General features: G+C 45.8%; 65 non-coding genes across 65 annotated transcripts; all 65 read left to right on the top strand.

Moving 5' to 3' along the window:
* The first annotated feature begins 223 nt into the window (after nt 1-223).
* Nucleotides 224-296, top strand: TRNAR-ACG (transfer RNA arginine (anticodon ACG)). Its single transcript has one exon. It is a non-coding gene; the product is annotated as a tRNA-Arg (tRNA).
* Nucleotides 297-666: 370 nt separating this feature from the next.
* Nucleotides 667-739, top strand: TRNAR-ACG (transfer RNA arginine (anticodon ACG)). Its single transcript has one exon. It is a non-coding gene; the product is annotated as a tRNA-Arg (tRNA).
* Nucleotides 740-1109: 370 nt separating this feature from the next.
* TRNAR-ACG (transfer RNA arginine (anticodon ACG)) lies at nt 1110-1182 on the top strand. Its single transcript has one exon. It is a non-coding gene; the product is annotated as a tRNA-Arg (tRNA).
* An 8-nt stretch (nt 1183-1190) lies between these two features.
* On the top strand, nt 1191-1262 carry TRNAH-GUG (transfer RNA histidin (anticodon GUG)). The gene has a single exon. It is a non-coding gene; the product is annotated as a tRNA-His (tRNA).
* A 290-nt stretch (nt 1263-1552) lies between these two features.
* Nucleotides 1553-1625, top strand: TRNAR-ACG (transfer RNA arginine (anticodon ACG)). The gene has a single exon. It is a non-coding gene; the product is annotated as a tRNA-Arg (tRNA).
* Nucleotides 1626-1633: 8 nt separating this feature from the next.
* Nucleotides 1634-1705, top strand: TRNAH-GUG (transfer RNA histidin (anticodon GUG)). Its single transcript has one exon. It is a non-coding gene; the product is annotated as a tRNA-His (tRNA).
* Nucleotides 1706-2012: 307 nt separating this feature from the next.
* Nucleotides 2013-2085, top strand: TRNAR-ACG (transfer RNA arginine (anticodon ACG)). Its single transcript has one exon. It is a non-coding gene; the product is annotated as a tRNA-Arg (tRNA).
* Nucleotides 2086-2093: 8 nt separating this feature from the next.
* On the top strand, nt 2094-2165 carry TRNAH-GUG (transfer RNA histidin (anticodon GUG)). Its single transcript has one exon. It is a non-coding gene; the product is annotated as a tRNA-His (tRNA).
* A 290-nt stretch (nt 2166-2455) lies between these two features.
* Nucleotides 2456-2528, top strand: TRNAR-ACG (transfer RNA arginine (anticodon ACG)). The gene has a single exon. It is a non-coding gene; the product is annotated as a tRNA-Arg (tRNA).
* A 370-nt stretch (nt 2529-2898) lies between these two features.
* On the top strand, nt 2899-2971 carry TRNAR-ACG (transfer RNA arginine (anticodon ACG)). Its single transcript has one exon. It is a non-coding gene; the product is annotated as a tRNA-Arg (tRNA).
* Nucleotides 2972-3341: 370 nt separating this feature from the next.
* TRNAR-ACG (transfer RNA arginine (anticodon ACG)) lies at nt 3342-3414 on the top strand. Its single transcript has one exon. It is a non-coding gene; the product is annotated as a tRNA-Arg (tRNA).
* Nucleotides 3415-3784: 370 nt separating this feature from the next.
* TRNAR-ACG (transfer RNA arginine (anticodon ACG)) lies at nt 3785-3857 on the top strand. Its single transcript has one exon. It is a non-coding gene; the product is annotated as a tRNA-Arg (tRNA).
* A 370-nt stretch (nt 3858-4227) lies between these two features.
* Nucleotides 4228-4300, top strand: TRNAR-ACG (transfer RNA arginine (anticodon ACG)). Its single transcript has one exon. It is a non-coding gene; the product is annotated as a tRNA-Arg (tRNA).
* Nucleotides 4301-4308: 8 nt separating this feature from the next.
* TRNAH-GUG (transfer RNA histidin (anticodon GUG)) lies at nt 4309-4380 on the top strand. The gene has a single exon. It is a non-coding gene; the product is annotated as a tRNA-His (tRNA).
* A 290-nt stretch (nt 4381-4670) lies between these two features.
* Nucleotides 4671-4743, top strand: TRNAR-ACG (transfer RNA arginine (anticodon ACG)). Its single transcript has one exon. It is a non-coding gene; the product is annotated as a tRNA-Arg (tRNA).
* Nucleotides 4744-4751: 8 nt separating this feature from the next.
* TRNAH-GUG (transfer RNA histidin (anticodon GUG)) lies at nt 4752-4823 on the top strand. Its single transcript has one exon. It is a non-coding gene; the product is annotated as a tRNA-His (tRNA).
* A 307-nt stretch (nt 4824-5130) lies between these two features.
* TRNAR-ACG (transfer RNA arginine (anticodon ACG)) lies at nt 5131-5203 on the top strand. Its single transcript has one exon. It is a non-coding gene; the product is annotated as a tRNA-Arg (tRNA).
* An 8-nt stretch (nt 5204-5211) lies between these two features.
* On the top strand, nt 5212-5283 carry TRNAH-GUG (transfer RNA histidin (anticodon GUG)). The gene has a single exon. It is a non-coding gene; the product is annotated as a tRNA-His (tRNA).
* Nucleotides 5284-5573: 290 nt separating this feature from the next.
* Nucleotides 5574-5646, top strand: TRNAR-ACG (transfer RNA arginine (anticodon ACG)). Its single transcript has one exon. It is a non-coding gene; the product is annotated as a tRNA-Arg (tRNA).
* A 370-nt stretch (nt 5647-6016) lies between these two features.
* TRNAR-ACG (transfer RNA arginine (anticodon ACG)) lies at nt 6017-6089 on the top strand. The gene has a single exon. It is a non-coding gene; the product is annotated as a tRNA-Arg (tRNA).
* A 370-nt stretch (nt 6090-6459) lies between these two features.
* On the top strand, nt 6460-6532 carry TRNAR-ACG (transfer RNA arginine (anticodon ACG)). Its single transcript has one exon. It is a non-coding gene; the product is annotated as a tRNA-Arg (tRNA).
* A 370-nt stretch (nt 6533-6902) lies between these two features.
* Nucleotides 6903-6975, top strand: TRNAR-ACG (transfer RNA arginine (anticodon ACG)). Its single transcript has one exon. It is a non-coding gene; the product is annotated as a tRNA-Arg (tRNA).
* Nucleotides 6976-7345: 370 nt separating this feature from the next.
* Nucleotides 7346-7418, top strand: TRNAR-ACG (transfer RNA arginine (anticodon ACG)). Its single transcript has one exon. It is a non-coding gene; the product is annotated as a tRNA-Arg (tRNA).
* An 8-nt stretch (nt 7419-7426) lies between these two features.
* TRNAH-GUG (transfer RNA histidin (anticodon GUG)) lies at nt 7427-7498 on the top strand. Its single transcript has one exon. It is a non-coding gene; the product is annotated as a tRNA-His (tRNA).
* Nucleotides 7499-7788: 290 nt separating this feature from the next.
* TRNAR-ACG (transfer RNA arginine (anticodon ACG)) lies at nt 7789-7861 on the top strand. Its single transcript has one exon. It is a non-coding gene; the product is annotated as a tRNA-Arg (tRNA).
* Nucleotides 7862-7869: 8 nt separating this feature from the next.
* TRNAH-GUG (transfer RNA histidin (anticodon GUG)) lies at nt 7870-7941 on the top strand. The gene has a single exon. It is a non-coding gene; the product is annotated as a tRNA-His (tRNA).
* A 307-nt stretch (nt 7942-8248) lies between these two features.
* On the top strand, nt 8249-8321 carry TRNAR-ACG (transfer RNA arginine (anticodon ACG)). The gene has a single exon. It is a non-coding gene; the product is annotated as a tRNA-Arg (tRNA).
* A 370-nt stretch (nt 8322-8691) lies between these two features.
* Nucleotides 8692-8764, top strand: TRNAR-ACG (transfer RNA arginine (anticodon ACG)). The gene has a single exon. It is a non-coding gene; the product is annotated as a tRNA-Arg (tRNA).
* Nucleotides 8765-8772: 8 nt separating this feature from the next.
* TRNAH-GUG (transfer RNA histidin (anticodon GUG)) lies at nt 8773-8844 on the top strand. Its single transcript has one exon. It is a non-coding gene; the product is annotated as a tRNA-His (tRNA).
* A 290-nt stretch (nt 8845-9134) lies between these two features.
* TRNAR-ACG (transfer RNA arginine (anticodon ACG)) lies at nt 9135-9207 on the top strand. The gene has a single exon. It is a non-coding gene; the product is annotated as a tRNA-Arg (tRNA).
* An 8-nt stretch (nt 9208-9215) lies between these two features.
* On the top strand, nt 9216-9287 carry TRNAH-GUG (transfer RNA histidin (anticodon GUG)). Its single transcript has one exon. It is a non-coding gene; the product is annotated as a tRNA-His (tRNA).
* A 290-nt stretch (nt 9288-9577) lies between these two features.
* TRNAR-ACG (transfer RNA arginine (anticodon ACG)) lies at nt 9578-9650 on the top strand. The gene has a single exon. It is a non-coding gene; the product is annotated as a tRNA-Arg (tRNA).
* A 387-nt stretch (nt 9651-10037) lies between these two features.
* Nucleotides 10038-10110, top strand: TRNAR-ACG (transfer RNA arginine (anticodon ACG)). The gene has a single exon. It is a non-coding gene; the product is annotated as a tRNA-Arg (tRNA).
* A 370-nt stretch (nt 10111-10480) lies between these two features.
* On the top strand, nt 10481-10553 carry TRNAR-ACG (transfer RNA arginine (anticodon ACG)). Its single transcript has one exon. It is a non-coding gene; the product is annotated as a tRNA-Arg (tRNA).
* A 387-nt stretch (nt 10554-10940) lies between these two features.
* Nucleotides 10941-11013, top strand: TRNAR-ACG (transfer RNA arginine (anticodon ACG)). Its single transcript has one exon. It is a non-coding gene; the product is annotated as a tRNA-Arg (tRNA).
* A 370-nt stretch (nt 11014-11383) lies between these two features.
* On the top strand, nt 11384-11456 carry TRNAR-ACG (transfer RNA arginine (anticodon ACG)). Its single transcript has one exon. It is a non-coding gene; the product is annotated as a tRNA-Arg (tRNA).
* Nucleotides 11457-11464: 8 nt separating this feature from the next.
* Nucleotides 11465-11536, top strand: TRNAH-GUG (transfer RNA histidin (anticodon GUG)). Its single transcript has one exon. It is a non-coding gene; the product is annotated as a tRNA-His (tRNA).
* A 733-nt stretch (nt 11537-12269) lies between these two features.
* TRNAR-ACG (transfer RNA arginine (anticodon ACG)) lies at nt 12270-12342 on the top strand. The gene has a single exon. It is a non-coding gene; the product is annotated as a tRNA-Arg (tRNA).
* An 8-nt stretch (nt 12343-12350) lies between these two features.
* Nucleotides 12351-12422, top strand: TRNAH-GUG (transfer RNA histidin (anticodon GUG)). Its single transcript has one exon. It is a non-coding gene; the product is annotated as a tRNA-His (tRNA).
* Nucleotides 12423-12712: 290 nt separating this feature from the next.
* Nucleotides 12713-12785, top strand: TRNAR-ACG (transfer RNA arginine (anticodon ACG)). Its single transcript has one exon. It is a non-coding gene; the product is annotated as a tRNA-Arg (tRNA).
* Nucleotides 12786-14041: 1256 nt separating this feature from the next.
* TRNAC-ACA (transfer RNA cysteine (anticodon ACA)) lies at nt 14042-14114 on the top strand. The gene has a single exon. It is a non-coding gene; the product is annotated as a tRNA-Cys (tRNA).
* Nucleotides 14115-14484: 370 nt separating this feature from the next.
* TRNAR-ACG (transfer RNA arginine (anticodon ACG)) lies at nt 14485-14557 on the top strand. Its single transcript has one exon. It is a non-coding gene; the product is annotated as a tRNA-Arg (tRNA).
* An 8-nt stretch (nt 14558-14565) lies between these two features.
* Nucleotides 14566-14637, top strand: TRNAH-GUG (transfer RNA histidin (anticodon GUG)). Its single transcript has one exon. It is a non-coding gene; the product is annotated as a tRNA-His (tRNA).
* Nucleotides 14638-14927: 290 nt separating this feature from the next.
* On the top strand, nt 14928-15000 carry TRNAR-ACG (transfer RNA arginine (anticodon ACG)). Its single transcript has one exon. It is a non-coding gene; the product is annotated as a tRNA-Arg (tRNA).
* A 326-nt stretch (nt 15001-15326) lies between these two features.
* TRNAR-ACG (transfer RNA arginine (anticodon ACG)) lies at nt 15327-15399 on the top strand. The gene has a single exon. It is a non-coding gene; the product is annotated as a tRNA-Arg (tRNA).
* A 364-nt stretch (nt 15400-15763) lies between these two features.
* TRNAR-ACG (transfer RNA arginine (anticodon ACG)) lies at nt 15764-15836 on the top strand. The gene has a single exon. It is a non-coding gene; the product is annotated as a tRNA-Arg (tRNA).
* A 370-nt stretch (nt 15837-16206) lies between these two features.
* On the top strand, nt 16207-16279 carry TRNAR-ACG (transfer RNA arginine (anticodon ACG)). The gene has a single exon. It is a non-coding gene; the product is annotated as a tRNA-Arg (tRNA).
* A 1256-nt stretch (nt 16280-17535) lies between these two features.
* Nucleotides 17536-17608, top strand: TRNAC-ACA (transfer RNA cysteine (anticodon ACA)). Its single transcript has one exon. It is a non-coding gene; the product is annotated as a tRNA-Cys (tRNA).
* A 370-nt stretch (nt 17609-17978) lies between these two features.
* Nucleotides 17979-18051, top strand: TRNAR-ACG (transfer RNA arginine (anticodon ACG)). Its single transcript has one exon. It is a non-coding gene; the product is annotated as a tRNA-Arg (tRNA).
* Nucleotides 18052-18059: 8 nt separating this feature from the next.
* TRNAH-GUG (transfer RNA histidin (anticodon GUG)) lies at nt 18060-18131 on the top strand. The gene has a single exon. It is a non-coding gene; the product is annotated as a tRNA-His (tRNA).
* A 290-nt stretch (nt 18132-18421) lies between these two features.
* On the top strand, nt 18422-18494 carry TRNAR-ACG (transfer RNA arginine (anticodon ACG)). Its single transcript has one exon. It is a non-coding gene; the product is annotated as a tRNA-Arg (tRNA).
* An 8-nt stretch (nt 18495-18502) lies between these two features.
* TRNAH-GUG (transfer RNA histidin (anticodon GUG)) lies at nt 18503-18574 on the top strand. The gene has a single exon. It is a non-coding gene; the product is annotated as a tRNA-His (tRNA).
* A 290-nt stretch (nt 18575-18864) lies between these two features.
* On the top strand, nt 18865-18937 carry TRNAR-ACG (transfer RNA arginine (anticodon ACG)). The gene has a single exon. It is a non-coding gene; the product is annotated as a tRNA-Arg (tRNA).
* Nucleotides 18938-19263: 326 nt separating this feature from the next.
* On the top strand, nt 19264-19336 carry TRNAR-ACG (transfer RNA arginine (anticodon ACG)). Its single transcript has one exon. It is a non-coding gene; the product is annotated as a tRNA-Arg (tRNA).
* Nucleotides 19337-19700: 364 nt separating this feature from the next.
* TRNAR-ACG (transfer RNA arginine (anticodon ACG)) lies at nt 19701-19773 on the top strand. Its single transcript has one exon. It is a non-coding gene; the product is annotated as a tRNA-Arg (tRNA).
* A 326-nt stretch (nt 19774-20099) lies between these two features.
* TRNAR-ACG (transfer RNA arginine (anticodon ACG)) lies at nt 20100-20172 on the top strand. Its single transcript has one exon. It is a non-coding gene; the product is annotated as a tRNA-Arg (tRNA).
* A 518-nt stretch (nt 20173-20690) lies between these two features.
* On the top strand, nt 20691-20763 carry TRNAR-ACG (transfer RNA arginine (anticodon ACG)). Its single transcript has one exon. It is a non-coding gene; the product is annotated as a tRNA-Arg (tRNA).
* Nucleotides 20764-21133: 370 nt separating this feature from the next.
* On the top strand, nt 21134-21206 carry TRNAR-ACG (transfer RNA arginine (anticodon ACG)). Its single transcript has one exon. It is a non-coding gene; the product is annotated as a tRNA-Arg (tRNA).
* Nucleotides 21207-21582: 376 nt separating this feature from the next.
* TRNAR-ACG (transfer RNA arginine (anticodon ACG)) lies at nt 21583-21655 on the top strand. Its single transcript has one exon. It is a non-coding gene; the product is annotated as a tRNA-Arg (tRNA).
* Nucleotides 21656-21663: 8 nt separating this feature from the next.
* Nucleotides 21664-21735, top strand: TRNAH-GUG (transfer RNA histidin (anticodon GUG)). The gene has a single exon. It is a non-coding gene; the product is annotated as a tRNA-His (tRNA).
* Nucleotides 21736-22019: 284 nt separating this feature from the next.
* On the top strand, nt 22020-22092 carry TRNAR-ACG (transfer RNA arginine (anticodon ACG)). The gene has a single exon. It is a non-coding gene; the product is annotated as a tRNA-Arg (tRNA).
* A 326-nt stretch (nt 22093-22418) lies between these two features.
* On the top strand, nt 22419-22491 carry TRNAR-ACG (transfer RNA arginine (anticodon ACG)). The gene has a single exon. It is a non-coding gene; the product is annotated as a tRNA-Arg (tRNA).
* Nucleotides 22492-23064: 573 nt separating this feature from the next.
* On the top strand, nt 23065-23137 carry TRNAR-ACG (transfer RNA arginine (anticodon ACG)). Its single transcript has one exon. It is a non-coding gene; the product is annotated as a tRNA-Arg (tRNA).
* A 387-nt stretch (nt 23138-23524) lies between these two features.
* TRNAR-ACG (transfer RNA arginine (anticodon ACG)) lies at nt 23525-23597 on the top strand. The gene has a single exon. It is a non-coding gene; the product is annotated as a tRNA-Arg (tRNA).
* Nucleotides 23598-23605: 8 nt separating this feature from the next.
* On the top strand, nt 23606-23677 carry TRNAH-GUG (transfer RNA histidin (anticodon GUG)). The gene has a single exon. It is a non-coding gene; the product is annotated as a tRNA-His (tRNA).
* The last annotated feature ends 259 nt before the right edge of the window (nt 23678-23936 follow it).

The raw sequence follows: 23936 nt of genomic DNA, 5'->3' as shown, positions 1-23936 counted from the left end.
GTAGACCCCAAGTTTCATCTGCTAATTGTTTTGGATGACTTTAATCTGCCAAGTAGTGATTTCGCCCTTTGTAAAAATGTGTTGTAAGGACAACACATTTAGTCTCTGGACTGTTCCGATTTGATTTGCAAGAAACGGAAGACACTTTTGGCAATGGTACCATGTGGCAGGTTTTCCAGTACTTCACAAATGAGGCACCGGTTTGGCAGTTGTTTTTTCAGCAGGGCCAGTGGCGCAATGGATAACGCGTCTGACTACGGATCAGAAGATTGTAGGTTCGACTCCTACCTGGCTCGGGAATGTTGTCGTGATCGTATAGTGGTTAGTACTCTGCGTTGTGGCCACAGCAACCCCGGTTCGAATCCTGGTCACGGCATCTCATCCTTGCTTCCAATTTTAACACTTCTACCCCAAGGTTGAAGAATCTTTAGGATTTCCAGGAAGTAGACCCCAAGCTTCATCTGCTAATTGTTTTGGATGACTTTAATCTGCCAAGTAGTGATTTCGCCCTTTGTAAAAATGTGTTGTAAGGACAACACATTTAGTCTCTGGACGGTTCCGATTTGATTTGCAAGAAACGGAAGACACTTTTGGCAATGGTACCATGTGGCAGGTTTTCCAGTACTTCAGAAATGAGGCACCGGTTTGGCAGTTGTTTTTTCAGCAGGGCCAGTGGCGCAATGGATAACGCGTCTGACTACGGATCAGAAGATTGTAGGTTCGACTCCTACCTGGCTCGGGAATGTTGCCTTGATCGTATAGTGGTTAGTACTCTGCGTTGTGGCCGCAGCAACCCCGGTTCGAATCCGGGTCACGGCATCTCATCCTTGCTTCCAATTTTAACAACTCTACCCCAAGGTTGAAGAATCTTTAGGATTTCCAGGAAGTTGTCCCCAAGTTTCATCTGCTAATTGTTTTGGATGACTTTAATCTGCCAAGTAGTGATTTCGCCCTTTGTAAAAATGTGTTGTAAGGACAACACATTTAGTCTCTGGACGGTTCCGATTTGATTTGCAAGAAACGGAAGACACTTTTGGCAATGGTACCATGTGGCAGGTTTTCCAGTACTTCACAAATGAGGCACCGGTTTGGCAGTTGTTTTTTCAGCAGGGCCAGTGGCGCAATGGATAACACGTCTGACTACGGATCAGAAGATTGTAGGTTCGACTCCTACCTGGCTCGGGAATGTTGCCGTGATCGTATAGCGGTTAGTACTCTGCGTTGTGGCCGCAGCAACCCCGGTTCGAATCCGGGTTACGGCATCTCATCCTTGCTTCCATTTTTAACACTTCTACCCCAAGGTTGAAGAATCTTTAGGATTTCCAGGAAGTTGTCCCCAAGTTTCATCTGCTAATTGTTTTGGATGACTTTAATCTGCCAAGTAGTGATTTCGCCCTTTGTAAAAATGTGTTGTAAGGACAACACATTTAGTCTCTGGACAGTTCCGATTTGATTTGCAAGAAACGGAAGACACTTTTGGCAATGGTACCATGTGGCAGGTTTTCCAGTACTTCACAAATGAGGCACCGGTTTGGCAGTTGTTTTTTCAGCAGGGCCAGTGGCGCAATGGATAACACGTCTGACTACGGATCAGAAGATTGTAGGTTCGACTCCTACCTGGCTCGGGAATGTTGCCGTGATCGTATAGCGGTTAGTACTCTGCGTTGTGGCCGCAGCAACCCCGGTTCGAATCCGGGTTACGGCATCTCATCCTTGCTTCCATTTTTAACACTTCTACCCCAAGGTTGAAGAATCTTTAAGATTTCCAGGAAGTAAACCCCAAGTTTCATCTCCTGCATGATTTCTTCTGCTAATTGTTTTTGATGACTTTAATCTGCCAAGTAGTGATTTCGCCCTTTGTAAAAATGTGTTGTAAGGACAACACATTTAGTCTCTGGACAGTTCCGATTTGATTTGCAAGAAACGGAAGACACTTTTGGCAATGGTACCATGTGGCAGGTTTTCCAGTACTTCACAAATGAGGCACCGGTTTGGCAGTTGTTTTTTCAGCAGGGCCAGTGGCGCAATGGATAACGCGTCTGACTACGGATCAGAAGATTGTAGGTTCGACTCCTACCTGGCTCGGGAATGTTGCCGTGATCGTATAGTGGTTAGTACTCTGCGTTGTGGCCGCAGCAACCCCGGTTCGAATCCGGGTCACGGCATCTCATCCTTGCTTCCAATTTTAACACTTCTACCCCAAGGTTGAAGAATCTTTAGGACTTCCAGGAAGTAGACCCCAAGTTTCATCTGCTAATTGTTTTGGATGACTTTAATCTGCCAAGTAGTGATTTCGTCCTTTGTAAAAATGTGTTGTAAGGACAACACATTTAGTCTCTGGACGGTTCCGATTTGATTTGCAAGAAACGGAAGACACTTTTGGCAATGGTACCATGTGGCAGGTTTTCCGGTACTTCAGAAATGAGGCACCGGTTTGGCAGTTGTTTTTTCAGCAGGGCCAGTGGCGCAATGGATAACACGTCTGACTACGGATCAGAAGATTGTAGGTTCGACTCCTACCTGGCTCGGGAATGTTGCCGTGATCGTATAGTGGTTAGTACTCTGCGTTGTGGCCGCAGCAACCCCGGTTCGAATCCGGGTCACAGCATCTCATCCTTGCTTCCAATTTTAACACTTCTACCCCAAGGTTGAATAATCTTTAGGATTTCCAGGAAGTAGACCCCAAGTTTCATCTGCTAATTGTTTTGGATGACTTTAATCTGCCAAGTAGTGATTTCGCCCTTTGTAAAAATGTGTTGTAAGGACAACACATTTAGTCTCTGGACTGTTCCGATTTGATTTGCAAGAAACGGAAGACACTTTTGGCAATGGTACCATGTGGCAGGTTTTCCAGTACTTCAGAAATGAGGCACCGGTTTGGCAGTTGTTTTTTCAGCAGGGCCAGTGGCGCAATGGATAACACGTCTGACTACGGATCAGAAGATTGTAGGTTCGACTCCTACCTGGCTCGGGAATGTTGCCGTGATCGTATAGTGGTTAGTACTCTGCGTTGTGGCCGCAGCAACCCCGGTTCGAATCCGGGTCACAGCATCTCATCCTTGCTTCCAATTTTAACACTTCTACCCAAAGGTTGAATAATCTTTAGGATTTCCAGGAAGTAGACCCCAAGTTTCATCTGCTAATTGTTTTGGATGACTTTAATCTGCCAAGTAGTGATTTCGCCCTTTGTAAAAATGTGTTGTAAGGACAACACATTTAGTCTCTGGACTGTTCCGATTTGATTTGCAAGAAACGGAAGACACTTTTGGCAATGGTACCATGTGGCAGGTTTTCCAGTACTTCACAAATGAGGCACCGGTTTGGCAGTTGTTTTTTCAGCAGGGCCAGTGGCGCAATGGATAACGCGTCTGACTACGGATCAGAAGATTGTAGGTTCGACTCCTACCTGGCTCGGGAATGTTGTCGTGATCGTATAGTGGTTAGTACTCTGCGTTGTGGCCACAGCAACCCCGGTTCGAATCCTGGTCACGGCATCTCATCCTTGCTTCCAATTTTAACACTTCTACCCCAAGGTTGAAGAATCTTTAGGATTTCCAGGAAGTAGACCCCAAGCTTCATCTGCTAATTGTTTTGGATGACTTTAATCTGCCAAGTAGTGATTTCGCCCTTTGTAAAAATGTGTTGTAAGGACAACACATTTAGTCTCTGGACGGTTCCGATTTGATTTGCAAGAAACGGAAGACACTTTTGGCAATGGTACCATGTGGCAGGTTTTCCAGTACTTCAGAAATGAGGCACCGGTTTGGCAGTTGTTTTTTCAGCAGGGCCAGTGGCGCAATGGATAACGCGTCTGACTACGGATCAGAAGATTGTAGGTTCGACTCCTACCTGGCTCGGGAATGTTGCCTTGATCGTATAGTGGTTAGTACTCTGCGTTGTGGCCGCAGCAACCCCGGTTCGAATCCGGGTCACGGCATCTCATCCTTGCTTCCAATTTTAACAACTCTACCCCAAGGTTGAAGAATCTTTAGGATTTCCAGGAAGTTGTCCCCAAGTTTCATCTGCTAATTGTTTTGGATGACTTTAATCTGCCAAGTAGTGATTTCGCCCTTTGTAAAAATGTGTTGTAAGGACAACACATTTAGTCTCTGGACGGTTCCGATTTGATTTGCAAGAAACGGAAGACACTTTTGGCAATGGTACCATGTGGCAGGTTTTCCAGTACTTCACAAATGAGGCACCGGTTTGGCAGTTGTTTTTTCAGCAGGGCCAGTGGCGCAATGGATAACACGTCTGACTACGGATCAGAAGATTGTAGGTTCGACTCCTACCTGGCTCGGGAATGTTGCCGTGATCGTATAGCGGTTAGTACTCTGCGTTGTGGCCGCAGCAACCCCGGTTCGAATCCGGGTTACGGCATCTCATCCTTGCTTCCATTTTTAACACTTCTACCCCAAGGTTGAAGAATCTTTAGGATTTCCAGGAAGTTGTCCCCAAGTTTCATCTGCTAATTGTTTTGGATGACTTTAATCTGCCAAGTAGTGATTTCGCCCTTTGTAAAAATGTGTTGTAAGGACAACACATTTAGTCTCTGGACAGTTCCGATTTGATTTGCAAGAAACGGAAGACACTTTTGGCAATGGTACCATGTGGCAGGTTTTCCAGTACTTCACAAATGAGGCACCGGTTTGGCAGTTGTTTTTTCAGCAGGGCCAGTGGCGCAATGGATAACACGTCTGACTACGGATCAGAAGATTGTAGGTTCGACTCCTACCTGGCTCGGGAATGTTGCCGTGATCGTATAGCGGTTAGTACTCTGCGTTGTGGCCGCAGCAACCCCGGTTCGAATCCGGGTTACGGCATCTCATCCTTGCTTCCATTTTTAACACTTCTACCCCAAGGTTGAAGAATCTTTAAGATTTCCAGGAAGTAAACCCCAAGTTTCATCTCCTGCATGATTTCTTCTGCTAATTGTTTTTGATGACTTTAATCTGCCAAGTAGTGATTTCGCCCTTTGTAAAAATGTGTTGTAAGGACAACACATTTAGTCTCTGGACAGTTCCGATTTGATTTGCAAGAAACGGAAGACACTTTTGGCAATGGTACCATGTGGCAGGTTTTCCAGTACTTCACAAATGAGGCACCGGTTTGGCAGTTGTTTTTTCAGCAGGGCCAGTGGCGCAATGGATAACGCGTCTGACTACGGATCAGAAGATTGTAGGTTCGACTCCTACCTGGCTCGGGAATGTTGCCGTGATCGTATAGTGGTTAGTACTCTGCGTTGTGGCCGCAGCAACCCCGGTTCGAATCCGGGTCACGGCATCTCATCCTTGCTTCCAATTTTAACACTTCTACCCCAAGGTTGAAGAATCTTTAGGACTTCCAGGAAGTAGACCCCAAGTTTCATCTGCTAATTGTTTTGGATGACTTTAATCTGCCAAGTAGTGATTTCGTCCTTTGTAAAAATGTGTTGTAAGGACAACACATTTAGTCTCTGGACGGTTCCGATTTGATTTGCAAGAAACGGAAGACACTTTTGGCAATGGTACCATGTGGCAGGTTTTCCGGTACTTCAGAAATGAGGCACCGGTTTGGCAGTTGTTTTTTCAGCAGGGCCAGTGGCGCAATGGATAACACGTCTGACTACGGATCAGAAGATTGTAGGTTCGACTCCTACCTGGCTCGGGAATGTTGCCGTGATCGTATAGTGGTTAGTACTCTGCGTTGTGGCCGCAGCAACCCCGGTTCGAATCCGGGTCACAGCATCTCATCCTTGCTTCCAATTTTAACACTTCTACCCCAAGGTTGAATAATCTTTAGGATTTCCAGGAAGTAGACCCCAAGTTTCATCTGCAAATTGTTTTGGATGACTTTAATCTGCCAAGTAGTGATTTCGCCCTTTGTAAAAATGTGTTGTAAGGACAACACATTTAGTCTCTGGACTGTTCCGATTTGATTTGCAAGAAACGGAAGACACTTTTGGCAATGGTACCATGTGGCAGGTTTTCCAGTACTTCAGAAATGAGGCACCGGTTTGGCAGTTGTTTTTTCAGCAGGGCCAGTGGCGCAATGGATAACACGTCTGACTACGGATCAGAAGATTGTAGGTTCGACTCCTACCTGGCTCGGGAATGTTGCCGTGATCGTATAGTGGTTAGTACTCTGCGTTGTGGCCGCAGCAACCCCGGTTCGAATCCGGGTCACAGCATCTCATCCTTGCTTCCAATTTTAACACTTCTACCCCAAGGTTGAATAATCTTTAGGATTTCCAGGAAGTAGACCCCAAGTTTCATCTGCTAATTGTTTTGGATGACTTTAATCTGCCAAGTAGTGATTTCGCCCTTTGTAAAAATGTGTTGTAAGGACAACACATTTAGTCTCTGGACTGTTCCGATTTGATTTGCAAGAAACGGAAGACACTTTTGGCAATGGTACCATGTGGCAGGTTTTCCAGTACTTCACAAATGAGGCACCGGTTTGGCAGTTGTTTTTTCAGCAGGGCCAGTGGCGCAATGGATAACGCGTCTGACTACGGATCAGAAGATTGTAGGTTCGACTCCTACCTGGCTCGGGAATGTTGTCGTGATCGTATAGTGGTTAGTACTCTGCGTTGTGGCCACAGCAACCCCGGTTCGAATCCTGGTCACGGCATCTCATCCTTGCTTCCAATTTTAACACTTCTACCCCAAGGTTGAAGAATCTTTAGGATTTCCAGGAAGTAGACCCCAAGCTTCATCTGCTAATTGTTTTGGATGACTTTAATCTGCCAAGTAGTGATTTCGCCCTTTGTAAAAATGTGTTGTAAGGACAACACATTTAGTCTCTGGACGGTTCCGATTTGATTTGCAAGAAACGGAAGACACTTTTGGCAATGGTACCATGTGGCAGGTTTTCCAGTACTTCAGAAATGAGGCACCGGTTTGGCAGTTGTTTTTTCAGCAGGGCCAGTGGCGCAATGGATAACGCGTCTGACTACGGATCAGAAGATTGTAGGTTCGACTCCTACCTGGCTCGGGAATGTTGCCTTGATCGTATAGTGGTTAGTACTCTGCGTTGTGGCCGCAGCAACCCCGGTTCGAATCCGGGTCACGGCATCTCATCCTTGCTTCCAATTTTAACAACTCTACCCCAAGGTTGAAGAATCTTTAGGATTTCCAGGAAGTTGTCCCCAAGTTTCATCTGCTAATTGTTTTGGATGACTTTAATCTGCCAAGTAGTGATTTCGCCCTTTGTAAAAATGTGTTGTAAGGACAACACATTTAGTCTCTGGACGGTTCCGATTTGATTTGCAAGAAACGGAAGACACTTTTGGCAATGGTACCATGTGGCAGGTTTTCCAGTACTTCACAAATGAGGCACCGGTTTGGCAGTTGTTTTTTCAGCAGGGCCAGTGGCGCAATGGATAACACGTCTGACTACGGATCAGAAGATTGTAGGTTCGACTCCTACCTGGCTCGGGAATGTTGCCGTGATCGTATAGCGGTTAGTACTCTGCGTTGTGGCCGCAGCAACCCCGGTTCGAATCCGGGTTACGGCATCTCATCCTTGCTTCCATTTTTAACACTTCTACCCCAAGGTTGAAGAATCTTTAGGATTTCCAGGAAGTTGTCCCCAAGTTTCATCTGCTAATTGTTTTGGATGACTTTAATCTGCCAAGTAGTGATTTCGCCCTTTGTAAAAATGTGTTGTAAGGACAACACATTTAGTCTCTGGACAGTTCCGATTTGATTTGCAAGAAACGGAAGACACTTTTGGCAATGGTACCATGTGGCAGGTTTTCCAGTACTTCACAAATGAGGCACCGGTTTGGCAGTTGTTTTTTCAGCAGGGCCAGTGGCGCAATGGATAACACGTCTGACTACGGATCAGAAGATTGTAGGTTCGACTCCTACCTGGCTCGGGAATGTTGCCGTGATCGTATAGCGGTTAGTACTCTGCGTTGTGGCCGCAGCAACCCCGGTTCGAATCCGGGTTACGGCATCTCATCCTTGCTTCCATTTTTAACACTTCTACCCCAAGGTTGAAGAATCTTTAAGATTTCCAGGAAGTAAACCCCAAGTTTCATCTCCTGCATGATTTCTTCTGCTAATTGTTTTTGATGACTTTAATCTGCCAAGTAGTGATTTCGCCCTTTGTAAAAATGTGTTGTAAGGACAACACATTTAGTCTCTGGACGGTTCCGATTTGATTTGCAAGAAACGGAAGACACTTTTGGCAATGGTACCATGTGGCAGGTTTTCCAGTACTTCAGAAATGAGGCACCGGTTTGGCAGTTGTTTTTTCAGCAGGGCCAGTGGCGCAATGGATAACGCGTCTGATTACGGATCAGAAGATTGTAGGTTCGACTCCTACCTGGCTCGGGAATGTTGCCTTGATCGTATAGTGGTTAGTACTCTGCGTTGTGGCCGCAGCAACCCCGGTTCGAATCCGGGTCACGGCATCTCATCCTTGCTTCCAACTTTAACACCTCTACCCCAAGGTTGAAGAATCTTTAGGATTTCCAGGAAGTTGTCCCCAAGTTTCATCTGCTAATTGTTTTGGATGACTTTAATCTGCCAAGTAGTGATTTTGCCCTTTGTAAAAATGTGTTGTAAGGACAACACATTTAGTCTCTGGACGGTTCCGATTTGATTTGCAAGAAACGGAAGACACTTTTGGCAATGGTACCATGTGGCAGGTTTTCCAGTACTTCACAAATGAGGCACCGGTTTGGCAGTTATTTTTTCAGCAGGGCCAGTGGCGCAATGGATAACACGTCTGACTACGGATCAGAAGATTGTAGGTTCGACTCCTACCTGGCTCGGGAATGTTGCCGTGATCGTATAGTGGTTAGTACTCTGCGTTGTGGCCGCAGCAACCCCGGTTCGAATCCGGGTCACGGCATCTCATCCTTGCTTCCAATTTTAACACCTCTACCCCAAGGTTGAAGAATCTTTAGGATTTCCAGGAAGTTGTCCCCAAGTTTCATCTGCTAATTGTTTTTGATGACTTTAATCTGCCAAGTAGTGATTTCGCCCTTTGTAAAAATGTGTTGTAAGGACAACACATTTAGTCTCTGGACGGTTCCGATTTGATTTGCAAGAAACGGAAGACACTTTTGGCAATGGTACCATGTGGCAGGTTTTCCAGTACTTCACAAATGAGGCACCGGTTTGGCAGTTGTTTTTTCAGCAGGGCCAGTGGCGCAATGGATAACACGTCTGACTACGGATCAGAAGATTGTAGGTTCGACTCCTACCTGGCTCGGGAATGTTGCCGTGATCGTATAGCGGTTAGTACTCTGCGTTGTGGCCGCAGCAACCCCGGTTCGAATCCGGGTTACGGCATCTCATCCTTGCTTCCATTTTTAACACTTCTACCCCAAGGTTGAAGAATCTTTAGGATTTCCAGGAAGTTGTCCCCAAGTTTCATCTGCTAATTGTTTTGGATGACTTTAATCTGCCAAGTAGTGATTTCGCCCTTTGTAAAAATGTGTTGTAAGGACAACACATTTAGTCTCTGGACAGTTCCGATTTGATTTGCAAGAAACGGAAGACACTTTTGGCAATGGTACCATGTGGCAGGTTTTCCAGTACTTCACAAATGAGGCACCGGTTTGGCAGTTGTTTTTTCAGCAGGGCCAGTGGCGCAATGGATAACACGTCTGACTACGGATCAGAAGATTGTAGGTTCGACTCCTACCTGGCTCGGGAATGTTGCCGTGATCGTATAGCGGTTAGTACTCTGCGTTGTGGCCGCAGCAACCCCGGTTCGAATCCGGGTTACAGCATCTCATCCTTGCTTCCATTTTTAACACTTCTACCCCAAGGTTGAAGAATCTTTAAGATTTCCAGGAAGTAAACCCCAAGTTTCATCTCCTGCATGATTTCTTCTGCTAATTGTTTTTGATGACTTTAATCTGCCAAGTAGTGATTTCGCCCTTTGTAAAAATGTGTTGTAAGGACAACACATTTAGTCTCTGGACGGTTCCGATTTGATTTGCAAGAAACGGAAGACACTTTTGGCAATGGTACCATGTGGCAGGTTTTCCAGTACTTCAGAAATGAGGCACCGGTTTGGCAGTTGTTTTTTCAGCAGGGCCAGTGGCGCAATGGATAACGCGTCTGATTACGGATCAGAAGATTGTAGGTTCGACTCCTACCTGGCTCGGGAATGTTGCCGTGATCGTATAGTGGTTAGTACTCTGCGTTGTGGCCGCAGCAACCCCGGTTCGAATCCTGGTCACGGCATCTCATCCTTGCTTCCAATTTTAACACTTCTACCCCAAGGTTGAAGAATCTTTAGGATTTCCAGGAAGTAGACCCCAAGTTTCATCTGCTAATTGTTTTGGATGACTTTAATCTGCCAAGTAGTGATTTCGCCCTTTGTAAAAATGTGTTGTAAGGACAACACATTTAGTCTCTGGACGGTTCCGATTTGATTTGCAAGAAACGTAAGACACTTTTGGCAATGGTACCATGTGGCAGGTTTTCCAGTACTTCAGAAATGAGGCACCGGTTTGGCAGTTGTTTTTTCAGCAGGGCCAGTGGCGCAATGGATAACACGTCTGACTACGGATCAGAAGATTGTAGGTTCGACTCCTACCTGGCTCGGGAATGTTGCCGTGATCGTATAGCGGTTAGTACTCTGCGTTGTGGCCGCAGCAACCCCGGTTCGAATCCGGGTTACAGCATCTCATCCTTGCTTCCATTTTTAACACTTCTACCCCAAGGTTGAAGAATCTTTAAGATTTCCAGGAAGTAAACCCCAAGTTTCATCTCCTGCATGATTTCTTCTGCTAATTGTTTTTGATGACTTTAATCTGCCAAGTAGTGATTTCGCCCTTTGTAAAAATGTGTTGTAAGGACAACACATTTAGTCTCTGGACGGTTCCGATTTGATTTGCAAGAAACGGAAGACACTTTTGGCAATGGTACCATGTGGCAGGTTTTCCAGTACTTCAGAAATGAGGCACCGGTTTGGCAGTTGTTTTTTCAGCAGGGCCAGTGGCGCAATGGATAACGCGTCTGATTACGGATCAGAAGATTGTAGGTTCGACTCCTACCTGGCTCGGGAATGTTGCCGTGATCGTATAGTGGTTAGTACTCTGCGTTGTGGCCGCAGCAACCCCGGTTCGAATCCTGGTCACGGCATCTCATCCTTGCTTCCAATTTTAACACTTCTACCCCAAGGTTGAAGAATCTTTAGGATTTCCAGGAAGTAGACCCCAAGTTTCATCTGCTAATTGTTTTGGATGACTTTAATCTGCCAAGTAGTGATTTCGCCCTTTGTAAAAATGTGTTGTAAGGACAACACATTTAGTCTCTGGACGGTTCCGATTTGATTTGCAAGAAACGTAAGACACTTTTGGCAATGGTACCATGTGGCAGGTTTTCCAGTACTTCAGAAATGAGGCACCGGTTTGGCAGTTGTTTTTTCAGCAGGGCCAGTGGCGCAATGGATAACGCGTCTGACTACGGATCAGAAGATTGTAGGTTCGACTCCTACCTGGCTCGGGAATGTTGCCGTGATCGTATAGTGGTTAGTACTCTGCGTTGTGGCCGCAGCAACCCCGGTTCGAATCCGGGTCACGGCATCTCATCCTTGCTTCCAATTTTAACACTTCTACCCCAAGGTTGAAGAATCTTTAGGACTTCCAGGAAGTAGACCCCAAGTTTCATCTGCTAATTGTTTTGGATGACTTTAATCTGCCAAGTAGGGATTTCGTCCTTTGTAAAAATGTGTTGTAAGGACAACACATTTAGTCTCTGGACGGTTCCGATTTGATTTGCAAGAAACGGAAGACACTTTTGGCAATGGTACCATGTGGCAGGTTTTCCAGTACTTCAGAAATGAGGCACCGGTTTGGCAGTTGTTTTTTCAGCAGGGCCAGTGGCGCAATGGATAACACGTCTGACTACGGATCAGAAGATTGTAGGTTCGACTCCAACCTGGCTCGGGAATGTTGCCGTGATCGTATAGTGGTTAGTACTCTGCGTTGTGGCCGCAGCAACCCCTGTTCGAATCCGGGTCACGGCATCTCATCCTTGCTTCCAATTTTAACACTTCTACCCCAAGGTTGAAGAATCTTTAGGATTTCCAGGAAGTAGACCCCAAGTTTCATTTGCTAATTGTTTTGGATGACTTTAATCTGCCAAGTAGTGATTTCGCCCTTTGTAAAAATGTGTTGTAAGGACAACACATTTAGTCTCTGGGCTGTTCCGATTTGATTTGCAAGAAACGGAAGACACTTTTGGCAATGGTACCATGTGGCAGGTTTTCCAGTACTTCACAAATGAGGCACCGGTTTGGCAGTTGTTTTTTCAGCAGGGCCAGTGGCGCAATGGATAACGCGTCTGACTACGGATCAGAAGATTGTAGGTTCGACTCCTACCTGGCTCGGGAATGTTGCCGTGATCGTATAGTGGTTAGTACTCTGCGTTGTGGCCGCAGCAACCCCGGTTCGAATCCGGGTCACGGCAATTCATCCTTGCTTCCAATTTTAACACTTCTACCCCAAGGTTGAAGAATCTTTAGGATTTCCAGGAAGTAGACCCCAAGTTTCATCTGCTAATTGTTTTGGATGACTTTAATCTGCCAAGTAGTGATTTCGCCCTTTGTAAAAATGTGTTGTAAGGACAATACATTTAGTCTCTGGACGGTTCCGATTTGATTTGCAAGAAACGGAAGACACTTTTGGCAATGGTACCATGTGGCAGGTTTTCCAGTACTTCAGAAATGAGGCACCGGTTTGGCAGATGTTTTTTCAACAGGGCCAGTGGCGCAATGGATAACGCGTCTGACTACGGATCAGAAGATTGTAGGTTCGACTCCTACCTGGCTCGGGAATGTTGCCGTGATCGTATAGTGGTTAGTACTCTGCGTTGTGGCCGCAGCAACCACGGTTCGAATCCGGGTCACGGCATCTCATCCTTGCTTCCAATTTTAACACTTCTACCCCAAGGTTGAAGAATCTTTAGGATTTCCAGGAAGTAGACCCCAAGTTTCATCTGCTAATTGTTTTGGATGACTTTAATCTGCCAAGTAGTGATTTCGCCCTTTGTAAAAATGTGTTGTAAGGACAACACATTTAGTCTCTGGACGGTTCCGATTTGATTTGCAAGAAACGGAAGACACTTTTGGCAATGGTACCATGTGGCAGGTTTTCCAGTACTTCAGAAATGAGGCACCGGTTTGGCAGTTGTTTTTTCAGCAGGGCCAGTGGCGTAATGGATAACACGTCTGACTACGGATCAGAAGATTGTAGGTTCGACTCCAACCTGGCTCGGGAATGTTGCCGTGATCGTATAGTGGTTAGTACTCTGCGTTGTGGCCGCAGCAACCACGGTTCGAATCCGGGTCACGGCATCTCATCCTTGCTTCCAATTTTAACACTTCTACCCCAAGGTTGAAGAATCTTTAGGATTTCCAGGAAGTAGACCCCAAGTTTCATCTGCTAATTGTTTTGGATGACTTTAATCTGCCAAGTAGTGATTTCGCCCTTTGTAAAAATGTGTTGTAAGGACAACACATTTAGTCTCTGGACGGTTCCGATTTGATTTGCAAGAAACGGAAGACACTTTTGGCAATGGTACCATGTGGCAGGTTTTCCAGTACTTCAGAAATGAGGCACCGGTTTGGCAGTTGTTTTTTCAGCAGGGCCAGTGGCGCAATGGATAACACGTCTGACTACGGATCAGAAGATTGTAGGTTCGACTCCAACCTGGCTCGGGAATGTTGCCGTGATCGTATAGTGGTTAGTACTCTGCGTTGTGGCCGCAGCAACCCCTGTTCGAATCCGGGTCACGGCATCTCATCCTTGCTTCCAATTTTAACACTTCTACCCCAAGGTTGAAGAATCTTTAGGATTTCCAGGAAGTAGACCCCAAGTTTCATTTGCTAATTGTTTTGGATGACTTTAATCTGCCAAGTAGTGATTTCGCCCTTTGTAAAAATGTGTTGTAAGGACAACACATTTAGTCTCTGGGCTGTTCCGATTTGATTTGCAAGAAACGGAAGACACTTTTGGCAATGGTACCATGTGGCAGGTTTTCCAGTACTTCACAAATGAGGCACCGGTTTGGCAGTTGTTTTTTCAGCAGGGCCAGTGGCGCAATGGATAACGCGTCTGACTACAGATCAGAAGATTGTAGGTTCGACTCCTACCTGGCTCGGGAATGTTGTCGTGATCGTATAGTGGTTAGTACTCTGCGTTGTGGCCGCAGCAACCCCGGATCGAATCCGGGTCAAGGCAATTCGTCCTTGCTTCCAATTTTAACACTTCTACCCCAAGGTTGAAGAATCTTTAGGATTTCCAGGAAGTAGACCCCAAGTTTCATCTGCTAATTGTTTTGGATGACTTTAATCTGCCAAGTAGTGATTTCGCCCTTTGTAAAAATGTGTTGTAAGGACAACACATTTAGTCTCTGGACGGTTCCGATTTGATTTGCAAGAAACGGAAGACACTTTTGGCAATGGTACCATGTGGCAGGTTTTCCAGTACTTCAGAAATGAGGCACCGGTTTGGCAGTTGTTTTTTCAGCAGGGCCAGTGGCGCAATGGATAACGCGTCTGACTACGGATCAGAAGATTGTAGGTTCGACTCCTACCTGGCTCGGGAATGTTGCCGTGATCGTATAGTGGTTAGTACTCTGCGTCGTGGCCGCAGCAACCCCGGTTCGAATCCGGGTCACGGCATCTCATCCTTGCTTCCAATTTTAACACTTCTACCCCAAGGTTGAAGAATCTTTAGGATTTCCAGGAAGTAGACCCCAAGTTTCATCTGCTAATTGTTTTGGATGACTTTAATCTGCCAAGTAGTGATTTCGCCCTTTGTAAAAATGTGTTGTAAGGACAACACATTTAGTCTCTGGACTGTTCCGATTTGATTTGCAAGAAACGGAAGACACTTTTGGCAATGGTACCATGTGGCAGGTTTTCCAGTACTTCACAAATGAGGCACCGGTTTGGCAGTTGTTTTTTCAGCAGGGCCAGTGGCGCAATGGATAACGCGTCTGACTACGGATCAGAAGATTGTAGGTTCGACTCCTACCTGGCTCGGGAATGTTGCCGTGATCGTATAGTGGTTAGTACTCTGCGTTGTGGCCGCAGCAACCCAGGTTTGAATCCGGGTCATGGCATCTCATCCTTGCTTCCACTTTTAACACCTCTACCCCAAGGTTGAAGAATCTTTAGGATTTCCAGGAAGTAGACCCCAAGTTTCATCTGCTAATTGTTTTGGATGACTTTAATCTGCCAAGTAGTGATTTCGCCCTTTGTAAAAATGTGTTGCAAGAAACGGAAGACACTTTTGGCAATGGTACCATGTGTCAGGTTTTCCAGTACTTCACAAATGAGGCACCGGTTTGGCACTTGTTTTTTCAGCAGGGCCAGTGGCGCAATGGATAACGCGTCTGACTACGGATCAGAAGATTGTAGGTTCGACTCCTACCTGGCTCGGGAAGGTTGCCGTGATCGTATAGTGGTTAGTACTCTGCGTTGTGGCCGCAGCAACCCCGCTTCGAATCTGGGTCACGGCATCTCATCCTTGCTTCCAATTTTAACACTTCTAGGTTGAAGAATCTTTAGGATTTCCAGGAAGTAGACCCCAAGTTTCATCTGCTAATTGTTTTGGATGACTTTAATCTGCCAAGTAGTGATTTCGCCCTTTGTAAAAATGTGTTGTAAGGACAAAACATTTAGTCTCTGGACGGTTCCGATTTGATTTGCAAGAAACGGAAGACACTTTTGGCAATGGTACCATGTGGCAGGTTTTCCAGTACTTCACAAATGAGGCACCGGTTTGGCAGTTGTTTTTTCAGCAGGGCCAGTGGCGCAATGGATAACGCGTCTGACTACGGATCAGAAGATTGTAGGTTCGACTCCTACCTGGCTCGGGAATGTTGCCGTGATCATATAGTGGTTAGTACTCTGCGTTGTGGCCGCAGCAACCCAGGTTTGAATCCGGGTCACGGCATCTCATCCTTGCTTCCACTTTTAACACTTCTACCTCAAGGTTGAAGAATCTTTAGGATTTCCAGGAAGTAGACCCCAATTTTTATCTGCTAATTGTTTTGGATGACTTTAATCTGCCAAGTAGTGATTTCGCCCTTTGTAAAAATGTGTTGTAAGGACAATACATTTAGTCTCTGGACGGTTCCGATTTGATTTGCAAGAAACGGAAGACACTTTTGGCAATGGTACCATGTGGCAGGTTTTCCAGTACTTCAGAAATGAGGCACCGGTTTGGCAGATGTTTTTTCAACAGGGCCAGTGGCGCAATGGATAACGCGTCTGACTACGGATCAGAAGATTGTAGGTTCGACTCCTACCTGGCTCGGGAATGTTGCCGTGATCGTATAGTGGTTAGTACTCTGCGTTGTGGCCGCAGCAACCACGGTTCGAATCCGGGTCACGGCATCTCATCCTTGCTTCCAATTTTAACACTTCTACCCCAAGGTTGAAGAATCTTTAGGATTTCCAGGAAGTAGACCCCAAGTTTCATCTGCTAATTGTTTTGGATGACTTTAATCTGCCAAGTAGTGATTTCGCCCTTTGTAAAAATGTGTTGTAAGGACAACACATTTAGTCTCTGGACGGTTCCGATTTGATTTGCAAGAAACGGAAGACACTTTTGGCAATGGTACCATGTGGCAGGTTTTCCAGTACTTCAGAAATGAGGCACCGGTTTGGCAGTTGTTTTTTCAGCAGGGCCAGTGGCGCAATGGATAACACGTCTGACTACGGATCAGAAGATTGTAGGTTCGACTCCAACCTGGCTCGGGAATGTTGCCGTGATCGTATAGTGGTTAGTACTCTGCGTTGTGGCCGCAGCAACCACGGTTCGAATCCGGGTCACGGCATCTCATCCTTGCTTCCAATTTTAACACTTCTACCCCAAGGTTGAAGAATCTTTAGGATTTCCAGGAAGTAGACCCCAAGTTTCATCTGCTAATTGTTTTGGATGACTTTAATCTGCCAAGTAGTGATTTCGCCCTTTGTAAAAATGTGTTGTAAGGACAACACATTTAGTCTCTGGACGGTTCCGATTTGATTTGCAAGAAACGGAAGACACTTTTGGCAATGGTACCATGTGGCAGGTTTTCCAGTACTTCAGAAATGAGGCACCGGTTTGGCAGTTGTTTTTTCAGCAGGGCCAGTGGCGCAATGGATAACACGTCTGACTACGGATCAGAAGATTGTAGGTTCGACTCCAACCTGGCTCGGGAATGTTGCCGTGATCGTATAGTGGTTAGTACTCTGCGTTGTGGCCGCAGCAACCCCTGTTCGAATCCGGGTCACGGCATCTCATCCTTGCTTCCAATTTTAACACTTCTACCCCAAGGTTGAAGAATCTTTAGGATTTCCAGGAAGTAGACCCCAAGTTTCATTTGCTAATTGTTTTGGATGACTTTAATCTGCCAAGTAGTGATTTCGCCCTTTGTAAAAATGTGTTGTAAGGACAACACATTTAGTCTCTGGGCTGTTCCGATTTGATTTGCAAGAAACGGAAGACACTTTTGGCAATGGTACCATGTGGCAGGTTTTCCAGTACTTCACAAATGAGGCACCGGTTTGGCAGTTGTTTTTTCAGCAGGGCCAGTGGCGCAATGGATAACGCGTCTGACTACAGATCAGAAGATTGTAGGTTCGACTCCTACCTGGCTCGGGAATGTTGTCGTGATCGTATAGTGGTTAGTACTCTGCGTTGTGGCCGCAGCAACCCCGGATCGAATCCGGGTCAAGGCAATTCATCCTTGCTTCCAATTTTAACACTTCTACCCCAAGGTTGAAGAATCTTTAGGATTTCCAGGAAGTAGACCCCAAGTTTCATCTGCTAATTGTTTTGGATGACTTTAATCTGCCAAGTAGTGATTTCGCCCTTTGTAAAAATGTGTTGTAAGGACAACACATTTAGTCTCTGGACGGTTCCGATTTGATTTGCAAGAAACGGAAGACACTTTTGGCAATGGTACCATGTGGCAGGTTTTCCAGTACTTCAGAAATGAGGCACCGGTTTGGCAGTTGTTTTTTCAGCAGGGCCAGTGGCGCAATGGATAACGCGTCTGACTACGGATCAGAAGATTGTAGGTTCGACTCCTACCTGGCTCGGGAATGTTGCCGTGATCGTATAGTGGTTAGTACTCTGCGTCGTGGCCGCAGCAACCCCGGTTCGAATCCGGGTCACGGCATCTCATCCTTGCTTCCAATTTTAACACTTCTACCCCAAGGTTGAAGAATCTTTAGGATTTCCAGGAAGTAGACCCCAAGTTTCATCTGCTAATTGTTTTGGATGACTTTAATCTGCCAAGTAGTGATTTCGCCCTTTGTAAAAATGTGTTGTAAGGACAACACATTTAGTCTCTGGACGGTTCCGATTTGATTTGCAAGAAACGGAAGACACTTTTGGCAATGGTACCATGTGGCAGGTTTTCCAGTACTTCAGAAATGAGGCACCGGTTTGGCAGTTGTTTTTTCAGCAGGGCCAGTGGCGCAATGGATAACACGTCTGACTACGGATCAGAAGATTGTAGGTTCGACTCCTACCTGGCTCGGGAATGTTGCCGTGATCGTATAGTGGTTAGTACTCTGCGTTGTGGCCGCAGCAACCCCGGTTCGAATCCGGGTCACGGCATGTCATCCTTGCTTCCAATTTTAACACTTCTACCCCAAGGTTGAAGAATCTTTAGGATTTCAAGGAAGTAGACCCCAAGTTTCATCTGCTAATTGTTTTGGATGACTTTAATCTGCCAAGTAGTGATTTCGCCCTTTGTAAAAATGTGTTGTAAGGACAACACATTTAGTCTCTGGACTGTTCCGATTTGATTTGCAAGAAACGGAAGACACTTTTGGCAATGGTACCATGTGGCAGGTTTTCCAGTACTTCACAAATGAGGCACCGGTTTGGCAGTTGTTTTTTCAGCAGGGCCAGTGGCGCAATGGATAACGCGTCTGACTACGGATCAGAAGATTGTAGGTTCGACTCCTACCTGGCTCGGGAATGTTGCCGTGATCGTATAGTGGTTAGTACTCTGCGTTGTGGCCGCAGCAACCCAGGTTTGAATCCGGGTCATGGCATCTCATCCTTGCTTCCACTTTTAACACCTCTACCCCAAGGTTGAAGAATCTTTAGGATTTCCAGGAAGTAGACCCCAAGTTTCATCTGCTAATTGTTTTGGATGACTTTAATCTGCCAAGTAGTGATTTCGCCCTTTGTAAAAATGTGTTGCAAGAAACGGAAGACACTTTTGGCAATGGTACCATGTGTCAGGTTTTCCAGTACTTCACAAATGAGGCACCGGTTTGGCACTTGTTTTTTCAGCAGGGCCAGTGGCGCAATGGATAACGCGTCTGACTACGGATCAGAAGATTGTAGGTTCGACTCCTACCTGGCTCGGGAAGGTTGCCGTGATCGTATAGTGGTTAGTACTCTGCGTTGTGGCCGCAGCAACCCCGCTTCGAATCTGGGTCACGGCATCTCATCCTTGCTTCCAATTTTAACACTTCTAGGTTGAAGAATCTTTAGGATTTCCAGGAAGTAGACCCCAAGTTTCATCTGCTAATTGTTTTGGATGACTTTAATCTGCCAAGTAGTGATTTCGCCCTTTGTAAAAATGTGTTGTAAGGACAAAACATTTAGTCTCTGGACGGTTCCGATTTGATTTGCAAGAAACGGAAGACACTTTTGGCAATGGTACCATGTGGCAGGTTTTCCAGTACTTCACAAATGAGGCACCGGTTTGGCAGTTGTTTTTTCAGCAGGGCCAGTGGCGCAATGGATAACGCGTCTGACTACGGATCAGAAGATTGTAGGTTCGACTCCTACCTGGCTCGGGAATGTTGCCGTGATCATATAGTGGTTAGTACTCTGCGTTGTGGCCGCAGCAACCCAGGTTTGAATCCGGGTCACGGCATCTCATCCTTGCTTCCACTTTTAACACTTCTACCTCAAGGTTGAAGAATCTTTAGGATTTCCAGGAAGTAGACCCCAATTTTTATCTGCTAATTGTTTTGGATGACTTTAATCTGCCAAGTAGTGATTTCGCCCTTTGTAAAAATGTGTTGCAAGAAACGGAAGACACTTTTGGCAATGGTACCATGTGGCAGGTTTTCCAGTACTTCACAAATGAGGCACCGGTTTGGCAGTTGTTTTTTCAGCAGGGCCAGTGGCGCAATGGATAACGCGTCTGACTACGGATTAGAAGATTGTAGGTTCGACTCCTACCTGGATCGGGAAGGTTGCCGTGATCGTATAGTGGTTAGTACTCTGCGTTGTGGCCGCAGCAACCCCGCTTCGAATCTGGGTCACGGCATCTCATCCTTGCTTCTAATTTTAACACTTCTAACCCAAGGTTGAAGAATCTTTAGGATTTCCAGGAAGTAGACCCCAAGTTTCATCTGCTAATTGTTTTGGATGACTTTAATCTGCCAAGTAGTGATTTCGCCCTTTGTAAAAATGTGTTGTAAGGACAAAACATTTAGTCTCTGGACGGTTCCGATTTGATTTGCAAGAAACGGAAGACACTTTTGGCAATGGTACCATGTGGCAGGTTTTCCAGTACTTCACAAATGATTTCCAGAAAGTAGACCCCAAGTTTCATCTGCTAATTGTTTTGGATGACTTTAATCTGCCAAGTAGTGATTTCGCCCTTTGTAAAAATGTGTTGTAAGGACAACACATTTAGTCTCTGGACAGTTCCGATTTGATTTGCAAGAAACGGAAGACACTTTTGGCAATGGTTTTTTCAGCATGGCCAGTGGCGCAATGGATAACGCGTCTGACTACGGATCAGAAGATTGTAGGTTCGACTCCTACCTGGCTCGGGAAGGTTGCCGTGATCATATAGTGGTTAGTACTCTGCGTTGTGGCCGCAGCAACCCCGCTTCGAATCTGGGTCACGGCATCTCATCCTTGCTTCCAATTTTAACACTTTTACCCCAAGGTTGAAGAATCTTTAGGATTTCCAGGAAGTAGACCCCAAGTTTCATCTGCTAATTGTTTTGGATGACTTTAATCTGCCAAGTAGTGATTTCGCCCTTTGTAAAAATGTGTTGTAAGGACAACACATTTAGTCTCTGGACGGTTCCGATTTGATTTGCAAGAAACGGAAGACACTTTTGGCAATGGTACCATGTGGCAGGTTTTCCAGTACTTCACAAATGAGGCACCGGTTTGGCAGTTGTTTTTTCAGCAGGGCCAGTGGCGCAATGGATAACGCATCTGACTACGGATCAGAAGATTGTAGGTTCGACTCCTACCTGGCTCGGGAATGTTGCCGTGATCGTATAGTGGTTAGTACTCTGCGTTGTGGCCGCAGCAAATCCGGGTCACGGCATCTCATCCTTGCTTCCATTTTTAACACTTCTACCCCAAGGTTGAAGAATCTTTAGGATTTCCAGGAAGTAAACCCCAAGTTTCATCTTCTGCATGATTTCTTCTGCTAATTGTTTTGGATGACTTTAATCTGCCAAGTAGTGATTTCGCCCTTTGTAAAAATGTGTTGTAAGGACAACACATTTAGTCTCTGGACGGTTCCGATTTGATTTGCAAGAAACGGAAGACACTTTTGGCAATGGTACCATGTGGCAGGTTTTCCAGTACTTCAGAAATGAGGCACCGGTTTGGCAGTTGTTTTTTCAGCAGGGCCAGTGGCGCAATGGATAACACGTCTGACTACGGATCAGAAGATTGTAGGTTCGACTCCTACCTGGCTCGGGAATGTTGCCGTGATCGTATAGTGGTTAGTACTCTGCGTTGTGGCCGCAGCAACCCCGGTTCGAATCCGGGTCACGGCATGTCATCCTTGCTTCCAATTTTAACACTTCTAGGTTGAAGAATCTTTAGGATTTCCAGGAAGTAGACCCCAAGTTTCATCTGCTAATTGTTTTGGATGACTTTAATCTGCCAAGTAGTGATTTCGCCCTTTGTAAAAATGTGTTGTAAGGACAAAACATTTAGTCTCTGGACGGTTCCGATTTGATTTGCAAGAAACGGAAGACACTTTTGGCAATGGTACCATGTGGCAGGTTTTCCAGTACTTCACAAATGAGGCACCGGTTTGGCAGTTGTTTTTTCAGCAGGGCCAGTGGCGCAATGGATAACGCGTCTGACTACGGATCAGAAGATTGTAGGTTCGACTCCTACCTGGCTCGGGAATGTTGCCGTGATCATATAGTGGTTAGTACTCTGCGTTGTGGCCGCAGCAACCCAGGTTTGAATCCGGGTCACGGCATCTCATCCTTGCTTCCACTTTTAACACTTCTACCTCAAGGTTGAAGAATCTTTAGGATTTCCAGGAAGTAGACCCCAATTTTTATCTGCTAATTGTTTTGGATGACTTTAATCTGCCAAGTAGTGATTTCGCCCTTTGTAAAAATGTGTTGCAAGAAACGGAAGACACTTTTGGCAATGGTACCATGTGGCAGGTTTTCCAGTACTTCACAAATGAGGCACCGGTTTGGCAGTTGTTTTTTCAGCAGGGCCAGTGGCGCAATGGATAACGCGTCTGACTACGGATTAGAAGATTGTAGGTTCGACTCCTACCTGGATCGGGAAGGTTGCCGTGATCGTATAGTGGTTAGTACTCTGCGTTGTGGCCGCAGCAACCCCGCTTCGAATCTGGGTCACGGCATCTCATCCTTGCTTCTAATTTTAACACTTCTAACCCAAGGTTGAAGAATCTTTAGGATTTCCAGGAAGTAGACCCCAAGTTTCATCTGCTAATTGTTTTGGATGACTTTAATCTGCCAAGTAGTGATTTCGCCCTTTGTAAAAATGTGTTGTAAGGACAAAACATTTAGTCTCTGGACGGTTCCGATTTGATTTGCAAGAAACGGAAGACACTTTTGGCAATGGTACCATGTGGCAGGTTTTCCAGTACTTCACAAATGATTTCCAGGAAGTAGACCCCAAGTTTCATCTGCTAATTGTTTTGGATGACTTTAATCTGCCAAGTAGTGATTTCGCCCTTTGTAAAAATGTGTTGTAAGGACAACACATTTAGTCTCTGGACAGTTCCGATTTGATTTGCAAGAAACGGAAGACACTTTTGGCAATGGTACCATGTGGCAGGTTTTCCAGTACTTCAGAAATGAGGCACCGGTTTGGCAGTTGTTTTTTCAGCAGGGCCAGTGGCGCAATGGATAACGCGTCTGACTACGGAGCAGAAGATTGTAGGTTCGACTCCTACCTGGCCCGGTAATGTTGCCGTGATCGTATAGCGGTTAGTACTCTGCGTTGTGGCCGCAGCAACCCCGGCTCGAATCCTGGTCACGGCATCTCATCCTTGCTTCCATTTTTAACACTTCTACCCCAAGGTTGAAGAATCTTTAGGATTTCCAGGAAGTAAACCCCAAGTTTCATCTTCTGCATGATTTCTTCTGCTAATTGTTTTGGATGACTTTAATCTGCCAAGTAGTGATTTCGCCCTTTGTAAAAATGTGTTGTAAGGACAACACATTTAGTCTCTGGACGGTTCCGATTCGATTTGCAAGAAACGGAAGACACTTTTGGCAATGGTACCATGTGGCAGGTTTTCCAGTACTTCAGAAATGAGGCACCGGTTTGGCAGTTGTTTTTTCAGCAGGGCCAGTGGCGCAATGGATAACGCGTCTGACTACGGATCAGAAGATTGTAGGTTCGACTCCTACCTGGCTCGGGAATGTTGCCGTGATCGTATAGCGGTTAGTACTCTGCGTTGTGGCCGCAGCAACCCCGGTTCGAATCCGGGTCACGGCATCTCATCCTTGCTTCCATTTTTAACACTTCTACCCCAAGGTTGAAGAATCTTTAGGATTTCCAGGAAGTAAACCCCAAGTTTCATCTCCTGCATGATTTCTTCTGCTAATTGTTTTGGATGACTTTAATCTGCCAAGTAGTGATTTCGCCCTTTGTAAAAATGTGTTGTAAGGACAACACATTTAGTCTCTGGACGGTTCCGATTTGATTTGCAAGAAACGGAAGACACTTTTGGCAATGGTACCATGTGGCAGGTTTT

This window comes from Hyla sarda, chromosome 4 (assembly GCF_029499605.1).
Source record: "Hyla sarda isolate aHylSar1 chromosome 4, aHylSar1.hap1, whole genome shotgun sequence".
In the NCBI taxonomy this organism is placed as follows: Eukaryota; Metazoa; Chordata; class Amphibia; order Anura; family Hylidae; genus Hyla; species Hyla sarda.
The sequence above is the reverse complement of the archived record's forward strand: the minus strand, read 5'-3'. Positions and strand labels throughout refer to the sequence as shown.